The sequence below is a fragment of the Arvicanthis niloticus genome, chromosome 25 (assembly GCF_011762505.2).
Source record: "Arvicanthis niloticus isolate mArvNil1 chromosome 25, mArvNil1.pat.X, whole genome shotgun sequence".
Lineage (NCBI taxonomy): Eukaryota > Metazoa > Chordata > Mammalia > Rodentia > Muridae > Arvicanthis > Arvicanthis niloticus.
The window spans coordinates 8273068-8293891 of record NC_133433.1 but is presented as its reverse complement, the minus strand read 5'-3'; the positions used below and the strand labels follow the sequence as shown (position 1 = coordinate 8293891).

Below are 20824 nucleotides of genomic sequence, written 5' to 3'. Positions count from 1 at the left end.
AAATGGAAATAAATGCGGAGACCTTGGAACACTTAGTTCTAATGAGATGTCTCTATCAAGTTCCTCTCATGCCTCAGAAACACTCAGGAAGAAGAGGCAGAAGGACTGTCCGAGCCATGAGGGGGATAGAGAACAAAGAAACAAGGCCTTCCAAATACAGCAGAAACAATGTGCACATGAACTCATAGAGACTGTGGCAGCAGCAGAGGGCTTGCACAGTTTTGTACCAGACTGAGTCCTAGTGCTATGAAGGGAGGTGGTCACATGCTTCTATTTCTAACCCCAAGGCTATCCACAACTTAGATTTAAAAAAAAAAAAAAAAGACTCAAAACTAGAAAAACAAGGAACAAACAGAAACCAGAACAAGAACCAAAAAGATGAAAACAAACAAACAGACAAAAAGAAACAGCACAAGCAATCAGAAACCACCTGCATACAAAAAAAATTGATTTTCTACAACAGAGGCTCACTGGGTACACAAATTAAAGCCATGCCTGGCAGTAGATAGCCAACACAAAACAAAAATCAATGGTATTTTTGGATTTTTGAAGATCTTTAAAAAATATTTATTTTTTATTTTTTTATCTATTTATTTGTTTCATGGTGTCTTATCTCAGCATTACCCTCCATTTTTCATACCCAAAAGGTCTTTTGATTATGTGAGGTAGTTTTCAATTTTGTGTCTTTTGGAATCTGTTAGCCAATATGTAAGTTCCATTGTCTGTACATGCTCCTTGTGGCTTTTCTTTGGCTGTCTGGTGGCTGTTTGTTTGTTTGTCCTAATCAGGTTTCTTTGTTTTTATATTATCTTATTATAATATAATGAATATAATATATAATAAAACTATTTTTAATTTTTTTAGAGATATTTCACTGCCCTCTATGATTATCCTCTTCTTTTTTTAACACTTCAGGCAGTCAGCTATCATTTCACCGTGTTTGTAATTTTACTATTTACAGAATGGAAACCGTTTTGTTGTAATTGTATGGTACATAATCTTTAAAGATTAGATTATTTTACTTAGCAGTATCGAGTTAAGATCTTCTTTCACCCTTGTCAGTGTATTTTCTTTTATTACTGATTGATATTCTATAGTCCGTATGTACTATAATTTATCTTTAATTTATTTTATAATTTATAACTATCCCTCTGAAGGATATCTTAGCCACATTCAAGGTTTGGCGGTTGTGAAGAAAGCAGAAATAAATAAAATAAGTAATCAAACAAAAACAATAGCTTTGTGTAAGTTTAGGGCTCTGGGGAGGCAATGCTTGGTAGAAAGATTTACAGGTAGCCCCTCCTAATCTCAGAACTAAAGTGCCCTATAGTAATAGTGACTAATAAACACATTTCATGCCATTGCTTCTCAAATTGATTCATGTCAGTTGATTCATTTGATAATCACAATCATTTATCTTATACTGAAAGCCCACATACAGATTAATAGCTGTTTGTTGACTAAGGCAGTAATTCAAGGAAATTATATTTGAGTGCAAACTATTCTTTGCATAAAATGTATGTTACAGCCCATTTACATGTTGATTTATTATTACTTTCTGCTGCCTTTTTGCTGTGCAGGTTTGATTTTATGTTGAATATCACTTCCTCTCTAGAGCAGAGACTAAGTGGGCATGAGGGTTAAACAGTGCCTAACCATATAATCAAACTTGTGAAGGGTTGATGATGTCCTGTGTTACCGATCACAGTGATTATCACAGTAATCTGTTTTAAATGCCCCTTCCACATTTGGTGGTACTACCATTTTTCTATAAGAACTTACCCTTGCCTGGTGCCTTCTTATGCAGTGGGTGATGTGGGGATGGAGAAGACAAAAACTGGGTGATTTCCAAGGATCAAGGATCAAGATGAAAATATACTCTAGAACCACCACTGACAGAAGAAACTTAATCCCTGTTGTGTAGGACTGTGCAGTGTTACATTTTCTGTCTCTGTGGTTTTCATTCCTATGTTAAAATCTTTATTGTGATTATATACAGAAGATTTTTTTTTTTCTGGAACTAGGAGCCTTTCAGTAAGGCACAAGCATATGACTTTGTATATCTGTGTTTCTGGATATATTTACAAATATGAAGACCTATATGTATTATGTAAGTATATGTATGTATTTGCACATTTGAATGGAAGCATATTTATATGTATTTTTATACATTACATAGTTTTTCATATGCCTATACATACACATAAGTCTGTTTACTTCTAACTGTATTTATGAGTCCTTATATTTTGGATGACAAGCAGAGGTCAATAAGTATATTGCTGATAATTTTTAGGAAATAAAATCTCATATATTTCTATATACACTCTTGATCTATTTCAATAAAATTTTGTATGCCTCAAAAAATAACTCTATGCAGAAAGGAAATAGACTTTGTATAATATTGTTGAATTTTCCAAACTTCTAGGCTATGTAAGTAACTGTGACTAGTATATTTATGAACATTCAGTGGAATGTACATGCCTTTACTTCTATGAACGAATAGTGGCACCCTGTTTCACAGATGGTCATCTCATCAGCCCAATAACTATTATTCACTAGAAATTCACTATGTAGAAGTTTAACACAAAAGTTTTCAGTACTGAAAATTAGTACAATTATCATTCTTCAGTGAAATACAACATACATAGCATATTAGCACATTAGAGTAAAACTTAAAAGTACTGTGGAAATGGCTGATAACATGTTTTAGCTTTTCTTTTACTTTTCATAAGAGAACAGTTTGTTTTTTTAAATTCCTTTTTTTCTCAGTTATATCTAATTAATTATACATGATTTCATCACGCATTGTAGAGGTCTAGAAACCTTAATAGACTTGTTTTTATATTTTTCCTGGTGGGCAACACAGAAACTTCTTTCTGGGAGTCAAATACTATCATGCTGAGTGGAACGACATGCAAATTGGTCTGAAGTTTTTCTACAATTGCTCTAATAGTGTATACTGTTCATCCCTCCTCAGGTAGCCATGAGAAACAAAAGCATATTATCTCAATGGGATGCTCTTATCTCTCTAGTTGCACAGCCTGCAACAGACAGAACCTGGCTCCAACTGGGACCTGAACATTATGAAGTGACACGAACACAAAGACAGTAATAAAGTGACCTCCAGTTTCTTAGCTGGTTAATAGGGGTTTTGAATATAGAGCGAATGGGTAAGTCTAGTTGCCTAATTTCTTACTTAGGAAATTATATAAAATTTCTTCACTTTTTTTTTTTTTTACTACTAAAATTCTCGTATGTACATACAAGTGCTAAAGTTTCTTTAAAAATACTATTGAAAGAAATAATATACTCTGAATTTACTCAGCTGTTTACTATACAGTACATTGAGTTGTATGTATTTCTTCCATCCTTCTGCCCTACCCTGGTGCTGTTTCCTTCAGTAAAGACAAATGCACTGTAAGCGGGGCATTCACTACTGATGTAATGGGCTTTTAACAGCGTAACCATAAGACCATAGCTGGAGAGAATGGCATGTAACAAGTTTAAGCCATGATTTCTCTATACTCAGAAAAAGAAAAGTAATGATTGAAAATGATGCATAAGAAGCTAAGTATGACAGCTCTGGGGAACAAGTCCAGAAATGTTTCCCCTGCACATTATTTTAATATACATCTTCATAAACTCTTCATTTTTAAACACAGCACTGTTCTTGAAGACACAATCTAATTCAAAGCATAATGGCCAATGGTAGTTTCTTAGATCAGTGAACAGGTTAGAAGAATGCAGTTCCACAACACATCCTGCAATTTTAAATGTTTGAATACTAAAAGAGGATTGCAATTTGGCAAGCTATAGGCTAGGTCTGGCTAATGCAATTATTTGGTTTGGATGCATGAAGGATCTGTGCTTTACTTATTATGGTACAGTACAGGTTTGAGACAGTCCATGAACCACCATGAAGAAGCAGCACAATTTCATCCTCCAAAATGTTCCTCTTGTTGCTAGAAATTCAGCTTTAGCTTCCCATTCTAAACTTCCGGAAATCAGGAAATGATGTGTCTCTAAGTTTTGAATATTTACCTAAAAGGCCATGTAAATGTATGGTATGTATCTTTTTGAGGAAGATGTTTTACTGTACAAGTCAGTTACTTTTTCTGATGAATATTATGCTGTTGTGTGAGTTCTTTGATTTCTTACTCATTTAATAATTTATGGGCACTTAAGTCTATTTCCCTTTTTGCAAACTCCATTATTGGGTCTTCAATATACATATTGTCATGTTACATCAGTAAATATCAGTTCAGATATATGATATTCCTGGGTCATAGGTATTTGCATGTTTCAGTTTTATGAAGATGCTTTACCTGTTTTGCCATCATCACTTTGCATTCCATCTAGCAATGAACAACCTCTGCACGTCCTTGCCCTTGATAAGGATCAGTGCTTGTACTGTTTGTGCCTTCTCTTCTACCAAGTGTGCAGTGGCCGATGACTCTGATTTTAATTGACAGTACACTTTCCTAATGACTGCAAATGTTGATGGCTTTTTCCCCACATGATTCTTTAGCAACCATATACATTTGAATTGAGTGCTCAAAAATTTATACCTCGTTTTCTTATGTTTTTCCCCATAATGAATTTGTGATAGTTCTTTGTAATTCTGCATTTAGTTCATTATAATATGCATTAAAAAATCTGTCCCAGTTGAACGATATGTTCTATAAAGTTTTGATGTTGCATGTATTCTTGTTTATTTCTCTTGATCTGTGATTACAGAGACAAGAGACCTGAAATATCCAGGCCCATTTGTAGATTTATCTGTATCATCTAATTTGATAAATTTTGCTTCTTGAATTAAGAAATTCTTTAGCAGAGTACACACTGAATCTTGCAACTGTGTTATAAAATGTACTCACATGCACTCTTTGTGCCTAGTGTTACTTAATTGGTAATAACTAAAGAACTCCCGTTTAATTTTTTTTATTAAATAATATGATGCATCATTTCCTACTACCCTTCTATTTTCAAGTAACCTATGTTTCTAAATTTTAATCTCTTATAAGTAATATATAATTAGGCCTTAATATCGTTTTTCATTCAGAACATAATATTTAGCTAATAATTTTGAGGAATAACTTTAACCCATCTTTAATTTTTATTTCATATGTGGTTAATAAATAATTTTCACAACAAGTTTAGGCTTAACATAAATTCAAAAACATTATCAGTATACCCACCAAAGGACAACATGCCTCATAATTGATTAATATTCACTGAGACAGGAATGTTATCAAATAGCTTATAGTCTACATCATGAGCTTCATTCATTTCTAAAATCCTTGGCTAAATAGTAGTTCACTAGCTTCTTCTCTAAGCTCAACTGTGGCTCACTGATTTTAACCCAAAGCTACCCTAACTGCTTTCTATCTTTTTTCTTCTTCTTCTTTTTCTGTTCACCTTTGTATTGGTTCCATTTTTATGATACCACTATCTCTACTACTGAAATATTATATATCTTCAAAATATTTTCAATTAACCTGAATTTTGCAGTAAATGGAAGCGACCTACCATGGACTACATCAAAGTAAGAAATACTGCACTTTATGTAAAGTAAAAAAAATTTACAATGTATTTTTTAAAATACAGGGATAATAGACTTTATATTTACATCGATAACAAGCCCTTAATTTGTGTTACTATTTTTAAACAATTAACTGTTATTTCTAGCAGCAGCAATTTAAAAATTTTTTTTTTTTTACATTTAAGAGTTTACTGTTCCTAGAACTGTTCTTGTCTTTAGGGAAAACCAGGTTTCTGTCTGGATCTTACTTTCATCTGATAGGGCATTGTAAACTATTCATCCATGTAGTTTTTGTTCTCAAATTTTCTTTTCCCATTTGATTTTATCAAAACATAAAGTGGATAGTGGCGTGTGTATTTTGATTGTTTGTTACTGTTGGTTACGTTTTTAGTTTTCTTCAGTCTTTAAAATTATGATTTGATTATTATCTTACAGAACTGGAAAAAGTCAAGACTATTTCCTGTTTCTGTAAAGAAATTCTATCTTCCTCTTTAGGGTTCCTTTCTTATTCCATCTTGTCTCTGGAAATTGAGCTGCAGGTTGTCTTAGTTAGAGTTTCCAATGCTGTGAAGAGACACCATAGCCAAAGCAACTCAAAAAAAAAAACAAAAAACAAACAAAAAAAAAGAACATTTCATTGGGGCTGGCTTACAGGTTCAGAGGTTCAATCCATTATCATTAATGTGGGAGCATGGCAGCTTCCAGACAGGCATGAAGCAGGAGGAGTTGAGAGTTCTGCATTTGTTCTGAAATCAAACAGGAGAAGACTACTTATTGTCTTCCAGGCAGCTAGGAGGATGTTCTCAAAGCCCACCCCATCAATGACCACTTCCTTTAACAAGGCCACACCTACTCCAACAAGGCCACACTTCTTAATAGTGCCACTCCCTGAACCAAGCATATTCAATTCACCACAAAGATATACTGATTTGATACTGTCCAGGAGTTCTTGGAAGATGCTTCTTGAAGTTTTGTTTATACGTTTGTTTCTCCCCACCCACGCTCTTTCTCTCTTCTTTCTTCTTTCCTCTTCTTCCTCTTCCTTCTCCTCTAATTCTTTTGCTCCTTTCTTCCTCACTCTTTCCCCACCCCATGCTTTCCTATCCCCACTCCTCCATGTTTTCCCATTAGTCACCTTAATGAATCCACCTGATAGTCCAACTTCTATATTATCTCCAAGTACAATTTAATGTTTTTATACTCTTGGCAATGTGTTTATTTCTTTACATTTCTTTTTGGTTTGTAACTGTTTTATTAAACTTATAATACAGGGTAAACTGGGATTTATACTAATTATTTATTTCTGGAAATAGGTTATACCTTTTATAGTCTAAGCCCATTTATCTGAAGGAGTTATTCTAACCAGAAGTTGGGTCTTTTATGTACTGTAGGCTACATTAGATTGCTTTTGAACTTAAAATGAAATTTCAGAGAGAGGCCAAGGGCTTTCATACTGAGCGACTATTAGAAGATAGAACTACTCGACACATGATGTCTGAGAGAAATTTCTTTCTGGCTTTCAGACCACTTTATTATTTCTCGCAAGCCAATACCCAGTGGAAGTCCAATTAAAATCAGGATGAGCCACTTCAAGCAGCCATTCACTGGGGACTGCCAGAGGTTTCCTTTTCTCTCTCTACATCTCATATTCAATTTTCAATTATTTGTCAAAACTTTATTGCCAGATGATATAGGTCATAGTTATTTTATCAGCATTTCTACTGTGGTCAGATCATACTATACGCTTTCCAGAGCCAGCAGAATCTCATGACTTATTTCTTCATGAATAAACCTTTAAATAATTCTGAACATTTGGAAGCCCAAAAAGCTCAGTGTTTTATTGGTTCATGGAAAGGTTTTGTTTCTTCTTCCTCTAGCTATTATTGTTTGGGAATGAGTTACACTCTTTCCAAAATTGGTTAACAAGAGAGGCCCTTCTTCAGTTAATGAATTTAATAAATGTAAGAAATGTTGGTTCACAGCAGCTTAATAATAATTAAAAGAGTAAACTGCCTTTTCAAAGGCATACTTAATTTTCTTCACAAAAATATGGTTCTAATTATATTTTAACTACTCATTACATGCTAGTTTTTATATTACTATATACCCATCAAACCCAAAATTTTTTAGCAACCCAAAGATTGGTAAAATTACATAATTACATAATTGGATTATCTAGGTATCTCTTCCTGTTTAAGCAAAAATCAAATCATTTTATCTTATATTACCTGAATGAGAATTTAGTATTGTACAAGTAATGTTATCTAATTGAATATTTTTAGTACCCAAATATTTTACATGGAAAAATAAGAGTTTTATAAAACCATAACATTTGATAGTACTCTCAATTAGTAATTCTATGAGATTTTGAGTTTATAGAATTTATACTTTACTATAAATTAAAATAATATTTAAACTTTTTAAAATATACAGTAGTGTGTCTGTGGAGTTAAATACATTAGATTTTGTCTTTATAATACTATAAACAGTGGTTTTATCACCTCTTTCCTCTATGGAGCTTATGTATTCTTATTATGTTCAGCTAATCATATTTTCACAAAATGATCACCATGTCCTCTATCAATTGACTTACTACTTCACCATTCATAATTCACACAGAAACATATTGTCTAACAATTCTCTTTGTATTTTCCTAAATTCTAACATGATTATGTAGCTTCTTGATAAGCTTGCAAGAAAGTAATGGGACAATGTAGAAGCAAAACAATTGCCAAGGACATATTAATTATGAACATTATGGAAAGATGTTTTCAATATAATGTCAAGAACTTGCCATTTAGAAGTTACCATTCTTAACTTTCCATGTGCTGTGGAACAAAAAATAAATACACAGTGTGAAATGATGATGACACAATCAACCCATAGCATCCAGCCAAAGAGAACAAGAGACCATCACCATTTCAGGATCTCAACTCTCCCTTCACAGAAGAAAATACTGTGTCCCTTTGTGGCTGGCTTTTATTGTTGCTGTTGTTGCTGTTATTGTTGTCGTTGTGTTTTCTTGATTTGTAGAGTGTGAACAACCAATTCAAATTGGAAAAAGTTGAAAGACTGTACATGACAGATAAGAAAAGGTTACTGCAGATTCCAGAGTCAGCGCCTTGGTGATGGATTGAGAAACTGCAAAGGCAGGTGTAGGCAGTACATGCGTTAGCATAAGAGTAGAACACAGTAAGAAGAAAATGAAGAAAGAAACTACTCATGAGGGCAAAAGGTGACAGTAAAGTATGTCAGTAGCTTCCTCTGTGGATGGAAAAGTTTGCAACTTTGGAATTTCCAGCTTGAGAATTCAGAAAACTCACATCAATCCTTAGTAACATAAGTTATTAGTTTCTAGTCACTCCTGTACTTTGAGATCCTTATCTTAATTTTTAAAAGCACATGAAGTGGAATAAAACTTTAAAACTTCATTGTGTCACAAAAAAGAATTTATATATTTAAATGGCTATTACTATACTATTGGTCATTATGAGCCCCAAGGCATTATTTAAATTAAAATATTCTTAAGCAATAGCTAAAATTAAGCTTTTGGTTATTTGAAGAACTTTTGTCTAAGTTCTAGGGAAACTTATTAAGGAAACTTTAAGGACATGATAACAATAAACACCAAATTTTTAGTAAGATTAATTTATAATCTACTCAGATAAAATATACATTTATTATCATCTGTGGTTGGAGCTCAAATTTGTACTTACAGGTACAGATATTTTCAACGGCATGATCTCTATTTTATAACATACAGTCAGTAGAAAATAATCTAAAATCTAATTCTAATTCAAATACAACCTATTTTTTCTTAAAAAGCTTAGTGACTCGTAAATCTCAGGTATCCCATGTTAAAAAAGCAACTTATCATTTGGAATTTAGCATATGGTAGAAAGAACCCCGATAAAAGCATCTATTGACTTTGTCATCTCTGGGACATAATCGTCCATGAGCATTTCATGTTTCTGTACATTGTATGAATCACTAACTAGCATGCTTTCCTATGTTTTTAGAAGATGTTTGTAAACCAAGCATTTTCGGAAGGCTTAAATAGAATTTCCTTTTGGAAAAAGGGAAGACATAATTACTGTCTATTACAAAGCATTTGTATTTCTTAAGTTGTGCCTTTCTTCTAATGTGTACACATGTGAAGGTATGTTTCATGACTTACAAAAATTGAGCCCAAAAACAGTACAAACATATTAATGCTCCTTGCAACTTCTATGAAAAACAAACTTTCCTTTCCCTTTAACCTAGAAATCTAAAATCTTTGGAGAGCATCTGTGAAACTATGGCAGGCTTTTGTGCTAAGGTGCAAGAAGAAAAAATTTCAAATTTTAGATGTTGACAATGTTACCAATAAAGATAAAATGTTGAGACTGACATCACTAGAGTTCTTCCTGCAAGAGGATGGGTAAGGTCCTTGAAGAGTTTTTTGGTTTTTTTTTGTTTTTTTTTTTATGGGATGTAAGGAAGTCTGTAGGAGTTAATAACAAACATACAATGAACAATAAATGATTCTTTTAAATTTTTTGTCTGTTATTCATAGAGAATCAATGAAGTTATTTCAGTATAATGAATAAAAAATAGGTAAAATGTAGCTATCAGTTGTCTGTAATTCGGTTAACAGAACCACATCCCCTTCAATAGAAGGAGCAGTCACAAATATGCATTCCTATAAATAGTAGCAGTATGATTTGTCCTTAATAGACTTATGATTCTCAGAGTTTCTGAGAGTAATAAAAAAAAAAAAAAATGAACACATGTCCAGGGTAGAGGGGACTTTACCATATCAACCATTAGGGCCTTGATTGCTTCCTGTGAGGACAACAGAATATATTACTTTAAAATATATTTGCCAAGATGAAATGGCAAGCAATATACTGTTCTATGCCTAAATCCCATCTAACCTTATCCTATCATGGCAATTGTGGAACTTTTGTGACAATAAGGTTCTATAAGTTATTTTATTTAATTATTCTGTGTCTGTCTCTCTGTGTGTATATCTGTCTCTATCTCTCTGTCGCCCTGTCTCTCTCCTCTCTCTCTCTCTCTCTCTCTCTCTCTCTCTCTCTCTCTCTCTCTCTCTCTCTCTCTCTCTCTCTCTCCTCTCTGTGTGTGTGTTTAGTGACTTTTCCCAGTATCAGTAACCATAATCCTTTGATGGAGAGTTTTCTGAGTTTTTTTTTTAAAAAAAAAAAAAAACTGGAAATCTTTGATACAAGACACATGTGTACTTGTACTGGTATTTGTTCTCTTTGACTCTGTCTATTTGAGTTAGACTTCAGATGGAGGTGACTCACTGGGAAATCAGTATGATGAAAGGAATCTAAATTCTTGGACTCACGAACACTATGAAAAGATAACCCCTCTCTCTAAGACTTGTGCTGGTGAGAATTTAAATGATATTTTCTACAAAATGGAGGAGCCAATGCCACAGGTTAAAGAAGGGTCTGCAAAGAAAGTGGCTATTGTTTGAGTCCAGACTACATCAGCCAGAAGTATTGGGTACTGCACTATGAAAATACAGCAATATGGGACTTGGGTATGGTTTCCAATGCCTGCAGAACAGCCCACATCCTTCTAAAATGTCAGTTCCAGGGGTCCTGATGCTTTATGTCCTCCAGAAGCTTTGACATGTATGTGATGCATGCAAACACACACACACACACACACACACCACTTTACACATGAAAAGATATAAAATAAAAATTAATCTATTTAAATGAATGTGCATGTTTAGGAATTTCAGGGAGGAAGAGGATTGGATATGTTAGATATCCTCAGATTGACCTTTTTACCTGTATTGTTAGACAATAAGGCACTCTTAGATTCAGTTCATGAGTTTCAACAGGGATCATAGCAGGAAAGGCAAGGAATCGTCATCTGGTGACAAAGTTTTGTGAATCTGTTTAATAACTTTGTATAGTAGAAAATAGTACTTCATGTGCCTACTCCATATTATCAGGTAAGTACCAGAAAAGAATATCAAAACTGGGCAAAAACACATCTGATACATGGCAACAAGACAAAAGTAGCTTGCATGGTTTCTTTCTTTCTTTCTTTTTTTCCCTATATTATCCAGTAAAAACTTCTTAAATATTATAGGAGGAAAAAATGACCACAGATCTAGTTATAATATTTAAGGCAGCAAGCAAGGCAATTTCCTAATATAGCAGCTTTCCAGAGACAGTGAGAGAGTTAATGAACTTTATTAGCTCACAGTGGATTATCTCCCACCAAATCCAGCTGTTGGTCCCATAGTCCCAGCTGTTGATGCAATTGAATACACAGATTAAACTCCTAGATTGGCTCTTGGTTTCTGTCAAGGCTAGCTTTTGTGTACTTAAGGTCCTTATGATAAAAGATCAAATCACATTCATACAACAAGATTACTAATATACATGGTTAATTACTAATATAAATTGCTATATCAATTTCTTTGATTTGTTCACACACACACACGCACTTGTACAAATCAGATAGATTCTTTTTTCCCTTGGGAAACTAAGAGCAAACATTAAAGAAATAAATCCTTCATGTGCATACAATAATCTTTTCATTTAAAACTATTCATGTATCTTAAGGAACTATTACATACCATTACTTTGCAATAACCACACAGTATAACAACACTATAAATTTTGATAACTATGAATATAATCTCCCAGTCCATGGTCTACATTATAAATCTCTCCAAATTATTTCCCAAGAATATAATTTAACATATCAACTAAGTTTTTCTAACATTTAGGTATAATTATTCAGTAAATGTTCTTTATCAAATAAGACTAATTTTAATTACTTAAGTTTAAATGTCTATCTTATTAAAGCCACTTGTAGACTTATTGAAGACCCCCAAATTAGGGACACCCTCACTCAAGTCTCGGGAAATCACGGCCACCCAAGAACTCTCGCAAGAAACCGTACCTGGATGCAATCGGCAGAGACTTTATTAGGGAAGCTGGCCAGTGGTCAAACCACAAGCTCTCTCTCAAGAGCAAGGTTTGGCCCTGAGTGACAGGTTAAGGGGTCTTTTAAAGAGGAAAACCACAAATCAGGGGAGTGGGAAGGGGGGTGATGGGTTGCCAAGGATACATAACATAAGAATAGCGAAACATTCCAGAGAAACCCACCCTAAAAGGTTAATAGCCATGGAAATTACTCAGTACACTCATTCTTCTCAAAAATGTGGTTTTACCATGTCACTGCCCTACCCTGTCAACTATCTATTAACTATTTCTCACTAGCTCCACCCGTAGAGCAACAGCCCTGTCATTGTGTTTTTACCACCTGAATGACTTTCATTCTTTACAGCCAGTTCCTGAAACTGGCCTGGCTTGTTTCAGAGAAAAGTTTCCATGTCCGTAAAAGAACTTAAAAAGCATCTATATATGTATATATTGTATAAAAATAATTTTTATAATTTTTATTCTTCATTATAAGTGTGAAAGATACAATATAGGAGTCATTTATAGATTCCTTCCCCATTTTCCTCACTTTCTTGTGAATGTTTGCTAAAAGAAAAAGTGTGCATTTTAATCAAATTTGTATACTTATTAAAAGTATACACAATAGTTACATTTCCCTTGGAAATTTACTTTATAACTTAATCACCTAATGTGATTATTTGTAAGGATTATAAATATGCAAGTATGTGTATTGTAATAATGAAGAATAAAATTCTGTATTGTCAGTATTTGGTTGACATATTTAAATATAGGCAGCAACAAAATTGTATGCTTTTAAGGAATGACATTAATTTCATATCAAGTCTCAGTAATAGCATAGCTCCTTAAATAAAATACAATAGACATGCCTATGTTGTGTTCTTTTTCTTCCTTCCTTCCTTCCTTCCATCCTTTCTTTCTTTCTTTCTTTCTTTCTTTCTTTCTTTCTTTCTTTTTTTTTTTTTTTTATCATTTGTTCAGGAAATTTGGGCTGTCCTAGGTTAAAGGCAGCCTGTATTTTCTTGCTCTTTTTCATTTATAAGCTGCCTATCCAGCTTATCCAGTTAAACTGTAATGTGTTTGAAGTCAGAGCCTATATCATATCCTTTCATGCGTCTGTATTCATCATATCAGATCATACAGTACAGTAAGATCTCAGTTAATACAGGCTGAATTGCACTGAAAAGAAAATAGGTCATGGAAACCTTAAAAATGCAGTTCTCGTGTTAGACACATCTCCATCTTGTACAGCTTTAACATCAATTGCTTTAACATGGAACCTTTAAGACATGGTCCCTCATCTGTTGAGCAAGCTACCAAGCCATCCAGCATCACCAATTCCCTTCACTTCCTCCAATTCAGCCACATTTAGATAACACAATATAGTCCAAGTGATAAGATTCAGTTATCTACACACATTAATTCTTTATTCCTCGGGAAGATGGCAGTGATGAGCCACCATGTCCAAGAATGCATCTGCCAGTTTTGTATTTAGCCAGTAATAATGATGACTCCTTGTTGACATACTCATTCACTTTATCATGGCCCCATATCAGTGAAAATAAATTTACAGGTGCCAGGATTTTAAGATATGGACTTGAACTTTGTAAAACAAAGTTTTGGGTAGTTGGGTAGTTTTTCTTCCCCAGTTACCCAAGCTACTCAGTGTATGAGAAACAAAGAGCAAAGTAAAAATAAAGCGTGCCAATGTGTAAACTTTCTTCATGGTGAAATAAACATTAATTAAACAGGCCAAGGAAACTACAAACTCATTTCTGTCCCATGCCTAAAGAAGCCAATGTCTGCCTTGGGGAATGTCTTTCAATCCACTGCTTATAAAAGTTAAAATGAAAGATATCTCTGGTATACTATTACTATAAAAGAAACTAACACTGTATGATATGCAATTAAAAATAAGAGGTGAGAAATAAAATATGGATGTATTAGGCAGCTTCATAACTGTATGATTTTAAAATGTTTCCCAAGCTTTCACAAGAAAGTGACCAAAAGACTGTCAGGAAGACTGGTTACCATCTACTGTGCTGAGAGACTTTGAAGCAGTGCAAACCTTTTGTCGTGTTTACCTGACCGTTTTCTTTCACACTGAAACTGAATTATCCTGTATTACCTTTCTCAGAAACAATGAGGGGGCTTGTTTTATATCATAGAAAGTCAGATCATGAGACTTTGTTTATGGCCTTGCTTGTTCTTTGCCTATTTGTGTTTATTGTCTCCCTTGGTTTTTTGACTACTTACATCTATTTTGTTGTTAATTCCTCAACCTAGAACTAACCATAATACTTGCATTTAATTAAAACAGTATTAAAGAAAAAAAAAAAAGAAAGTCAGATACAACATGAAGTGAGTAACCCAGACTCTAATTCTGAGTCTGTTAATTACTTAAGAACCTTGGGTAAATCATTATTCAAATAATAGAAATGGAATGTCCTTCAAATGCTCTAATCAACATCTAAATTCTAAGAGTCATTCATTTGCAATTAAATGAAAGGAGGTACTTCTCAAGGAGCCACAAGTCTCACCACAAAATTTAAATGTCTTTTGTTGGTTTGTGCTTCCCTTTTGTCATTTTGAGTGAGCTACTCCCAGTGCAGCAAGGGTTAACTTTAAAGGAATAACCTTCCTGTCTCAGTCTCCCAAGTACCAGAATTACAGGCATGAAACATCAGATCCACGGAAATGTAGGAATCAGAATCACACATCCTCGAAAACTGTGAGACTTTGGTTGAGTCATGAAGCTAGTATTAAAATGATCATTCTGTTTTCTAAGAAGGCTTGTTAATACATACTCAGTTGTATATACTGAGGCTAAGAAAAAAAAACTACAGAATCTTATATAATGTGTTGTTATATTCATTATATTGGGTGATTTTTCTATTAAGAAAGTTTGTGGGTTTTAATATATAGACATTTGTGAATTAAATTATACGTAAATTAAATTGTACATAAAATTGCATAAGACACTCACCAATGTAAATAAGTCAAGATATTTACCTCCACCAAACATTGTACATTTATATGTTTATATATTCATTGTCCAAAGTTTTGGTTTTAAATTTGTTTCAAACTTAGTTCATTTAGACAGAGTTCATTTACACGAGTTTGCCTTTGACTTTCAAATTTTAGTGAAATTAAATAATCACTTCACACAAAAAAGAAAAATGTTGCATTTTTATTCCTGAAATAGAGGCTTGTGAAAAATCAAGGTGGAAAACAGCTATTACCTAAAATAACAGGGATTGTATTCAATTATTCTCATTTGAGTAAGTTTCAAGCCAGTATTCACAGGTTCTTCATTTTCACTCCATATGCACCATCTTCCTCAGCCTTTATCTCTTTACCTTATGTTCCCAGTAAAACTAAACACAACTTGTTGATAAAATTCCTGTCATTTACACAACTGTTAATGTCTTTTGCCAAGGCAAATATTGACTTTATACCTGTTCCTCTTGGTAGCACGTAAATAACAGCAGTATTCCAATATTGGTTCTCCTGTCTCCTCATCTGTTAGATTTGATTATTTTGCATAGTCTTACTAACTACCGGAACATTAAATCCAGGAGGGTCTTGAGTTCTATATACGAATCGATAACAAAAAGCCTCTGTTCTACTTTATGACAAATTCATTTTGATGTTCATAGAGGGTTCTTAGGCAATGTTAACATTTTGACATAAATTATAATTATATCAGAATACTTTGATTTGAACTTATCTTACCGCAAAAACAGAGCATTCAGCATTACCCCGTTTTGATTCATTCAACTGTGATGTATCTATTCAGTGAAGACTCATTATTGTGGAATATACTGTACATACCAATTACCCTATTGCTACACAAATGATAAATATCCCCAGAGGGAAATTTAAAAGATCCTTTCATTCATCTTCTAACTCACCTATTGTCCACACAGCATGTCATATGTGAACATCTGCAGCAGTTGCAAACTTCAATACATAGTTTTGAGTATTTTTCTTAGTCAGACAGGAAGGTTAATTAGGCAAATTGCCGTATGTAGAAAACCAGCAATAAAGTTAGTACACCTGGCGGCTATGAATTTTGATGCAGCTGAACACATTTGCTGAAAACTATTGTTGGCCACCCTGTTCCTGCTTAGAGTTCAGATATTGCTTATGGCAATATCAAAAAACTTATCCACATAGTCCATTCCTCAATAGGGTTACCCTTCAAAGTTTCTTATATTTCCTTGAATACTCCTAACGATTTTCAAACATTAACCCTGTATTCAGTTCTGTGCAGTAAAATGCCACCACAAAATTAATATTTTACAAGCTGTTTAAATGTAACTCGTGAGTTGTATGGGATTTGTTTTACAATAAAAGTACAGAGAGATTTTGAATACAAATTGTAGTATTTAAATCATCTCCTTTCCTGCTCACAGATACCCTCCACTCCCTCAGTCAGATTCATTCATTGAACACAAGGTCTATTTTTGTTCAACAAGCTAGCCACAAACAAATGATGAGCCTGATTTCGGCAGGAAGGACTGCTGCATTCAGGAAGGATGGCAAGAGACTACACCTACACCGCCCCTGAAGCGCCTGGTGTGGAAGTTCTCTGTACAACGTTCCGCTCTTAGGCAATAAACATGAAGGGGAAAAGGGCTTTAACTTATTGAGATTTAAAATAATAACAACAATAATAAAGACATTTTAAACGGTATTTCTGGTGCCCTCTCTTTCAAGAAAAAGCTGCCTATCCTTAAAAGTTGCCGAGCTTTGGTGTCGTAGCTCAGGGAGATTCACAACTGGGCTGTGTAGGTGCTCTGCTCTAGACCTTAAAAAAAAAAAAATAAGACAGATTCTGGGAGAAAACAGGTAAAATAAGGGGCCTTCCCTGTGTTCAGTCAACAAGCCCCCAGACAGGAAGGAATCTAAGCAACGTAAATAGTTGTGCACTTTGAAACAATGACAAAAAGTTTAGTCCCAAAAGATTTCCGTTTTTGTCCTCTTTCCTTGCTTGATCGTCACCTAAATAGCCCAGGTGCAGAGACACAATACACAGAATACACCTCGTGTCAGTGTCAGTTTTGAGATGAGTGTCAGAAAAGCTTCAAGACAGCATCATGTGGTAGGAATGAGGTCAGAATTCACTATGACTCTGAGGAGGAACGGGATGGCAGGACAGATGTCTCTGTGGTCAGGCTTTGAGGGTTGGTCAGGGGAGGACTTCGTGGAGAAACCTAGGTCCGCACGATACCGCGCGGCAGAAGATGAAATTCAGAAAGACCTGGGGACAACGACGGTAGCAATGACCCTCTTTGAAATGACGCCAGGCGTAGGCTATCTGCGGCGGGAATGAGGAAGGCAGCGGGAGGGCAGGAGGGTGACAAGGGACTAAGATGTTACAAGCAGCTATCTCTGGAAGAGAAAGGGTTCAAGTTCCAGGCTGGTGGAGTTGAAACCAAATGTCCCCGGGGACCAGCGGGAGACCCTGTTCGAGAAAGATACCCAGAAGGTGGGCAGAGTGCCTCTCTTGTCTAAGGCTATTCGGTGGGCGCTCAGTCTAGTGCCTGACCCTCTAGAGTCTCTGGTACTCACCGATCCCAACGAGGGAAAGCTCCATCCAGGGCGCGTGAGAGCAGCGCGGCGCGGGCGGGACGAGGGCTGACGGTGGTGGCGGCGCTGTCCTAGCAGTGTAGCCGGAGTTGGTGGGTAGCCAGGAGGCAAGAGCGGCGGCGGGGTCTCAGGGAACCGGGGGAGGAAAGATCGGCGGCTCCAGAGCAGCAGCGCCCCGCGCGCTCTCTTCCCATCTCCGGGGCTGCCTAGGCTGCTGCTGCCCAGAGCAGCCAGGAGAGGGGGAGGGGAGCAGGCACGCGGCAGGGAGGGAGAGCAAAGAAAGCAGGGAGGGGGGAAGGGATGCGCGAGGGGAGATGGAGATGATCACCGAGAGTTGGGAAGAGGAGGGAGGAGCATAGCAGTCGGGTACAGGTTCCCACCAGAGGAGCTCTGAAATGAGCCTGTGGGTCTTGCCCCAATACCCTGTCACTCCATGCTTCCCCCTTCGCGCCCTTTCCTTTGGCTCTTCCTCCGGTGGCTGTGGTTGGGAGCACCACGCTCGGCTGCGGATGCAGTTTCAGCAAGCCGCCGCGTGTGTTGAGCCGGGAGGCTGCAGAGACACAGCATTGCTCTCCAGGCCTGGGGCACCTGTGCGCGCACACATGGACCCTGGGTCCATTGCTGTGTCTCTCAGATGCAGACTCTCAGCCTGTCAGCCTCGTCCACTCTCCTTTTCGGTCAAACTGGTCCTGGACGTGCAGCAACCGTATCTGTCGAGTTCCTTATTGCCGTTTTTCCCCTAGGCGCTATTTGGCAAGGACTGTCCAGCCAGAAGGCGCCAGCAGGGAGCTCAATGCAGGCAACCTTCTCCTGTCCCTTGGATCTGCTGCTTGTGTTTGTTCTTGGCTGGGGTTAACCAGCTAAAAACAGGGAGGGGAGAATTAAAATTAAAATTAAAGATGGGGACCGGATTTTCTGGAACCACATTCTTAGTGATTTAGGAAGGTTCTAAATGTGAAGGGCAGTGCTGCGCTCAGTACTGAGTCTCCTCTGTAACGAACATTAAAATATAAATAGGTAGGTATGTAGGTAGGTGGATGGATGGATGGATGGATGGATGGATAGGGCAGGCTCCACGTTGCGGAGTTTTTGTTTATCTTGTTGAACTACAAATCAATTCTCGAAATTTATTTTTAGACTACAACGGTTCGAATACATATAGAAACTGTATTTAGTGCCTCCTCTTACACTCAGGAATCAGGAAATGAACTCACACACTTAGTAAATATAACGACAATCAGAGTATTGCTGACTGATTCCTATGAACTTTAATTTTGTTTCATAATCTTCGCATGCTAATTGGAAATAGGCAGCAGGCAGGAAGCAAGTGGATGACGCGTGTAATAATACAGGTAAAAAAAGAAGTCTAGTAAAACACTTCAAATAATATAGGAAGAGTTCTTGTGCTTCTTAGCAGAATACTGGAGAAACGAGGTGCTAGGGTGTGTGTGTGTGTGTGTGTGTGTGTGTGTGTGTGTGTGTGTGTGTGTGTTATATGTGCACCAAGCATGTGCACATGGGCACATGCTGCTTTTTTAAATGTAACAATCTTCATCTGCTAAAGGAGCTTAGTCTCTAAAATAATTTAAACATTTTACTTTACATAATTATGTCTTATATAACAAATGTACTCATATTAAAATAAATGCTTTCTCAGTTATGAATGCAGTGTGAAAAACATTTCTAATGCAACAAGCCAGCCTTAAATATTATTGAAAACCTTCTTTCTTCCCTTATTGTTTTACATGAAGGAAAAAAAGTTAAATTTTAGTGATAAATTAGTATTTGACAGTGTCTCTAATTTGCTAGACTCTTTCTTGTTGATCATGCATGCCAATGAAAATATTTGTTTTCATGTCTATTTTTGAAGATCAGAATAAGCGGTCAATTCAGTAAGGGCCAGTGGACCAGACACCCCAGCTTCAAAAAGCATATGCTGCTGTGTCCAGATATGCAACAGTACATCACACAAATTCACCTAAATTTCATTGGTTAAAGAACATGGAAAGGTACTGACTGTTGAAGCATAATATCCCACTCAGCACTCTTATTCAGAGGTGAATAATAAAATTTGCAAATTGCAATAACTGTTTAGTTAAGTCGTGATTATTGAGAATTAATAAAAATAGAAATTTCTGGTAAAGGGGAGGAAAAGTAGGGTTGGGAGGTTGTGGAGGGAAGATTGGGAAAGGGGGCAACATTTGTAATGTAAATAAATAAAATAATAAAAAAAATACAAATTTCTTCATATATAATTAGGATATCCCTCATGGTTTTTTTAATTTTATTTTATTTTTAATGGAGTGGGGTTTTTTTTTGTAATTCTCATATAGATGAGAATTTTTGGCTTCCATACAATATATTGTGTTATTAATCCCCACCTCCTAACTCCTTCCATAATCTAGCCCTGCTCCTGCCTCCTTTCGTAACTTTTGATTTTGTGTTTAATAAGTGTAGTTTATAAGTGTAGTTCATAAGGGGCCTCCTTAGGCTCATAAATTTGAATCTTTGGGCCCTGTTTGTTGCAAGTGTTAGGGGAGGATTAAGAAATATGACCTTATTAGATGAGGCATATTACAAGGGTAGGCAAGAGGATTTTAAAAATCTCCTAGCATCCTAGTGTGTTCTCTGCCTTCTGCTTGTAGTCTGAGATGGTACTGGTTTTGAAGGCATGAAGAGGTCATGGAGAGCAGCTAAGGCTTGACACTGTAAAAAGCCAGAAACAGCCATT

General features: G+C 35.8%; 1 protein-coding gene across 2 annotated transcripts in view; it reads right to left on the bottom strand.

Moving 5' to 3' along the window:
• Fut9 (fucosyltransferase 9) overlaps positions 1–18922 on the bottom strand; it is a 181269-nt gene extending 162347 nt beyond the window's left edge. Inside the window, exons 1-2 of one of the 2 annotated variants that reach the window (XM_076924058.1) lie at positions 18076–18922; positions 6195–6288 (exon numbers count right to left, since the gene is read on the bottom strand). The gene's annotated coding sequence lies outside the window, so the exon portion shown is untranslated. The remainder of the gene's footprint in view (positions 1–6194; positions 6289–18075) is intronic. The other variant, XM_076924057.1, reaches the window with a different exon arrangement.
• Positions 18923–20824: the final 1902 nt, after the last annotated feature.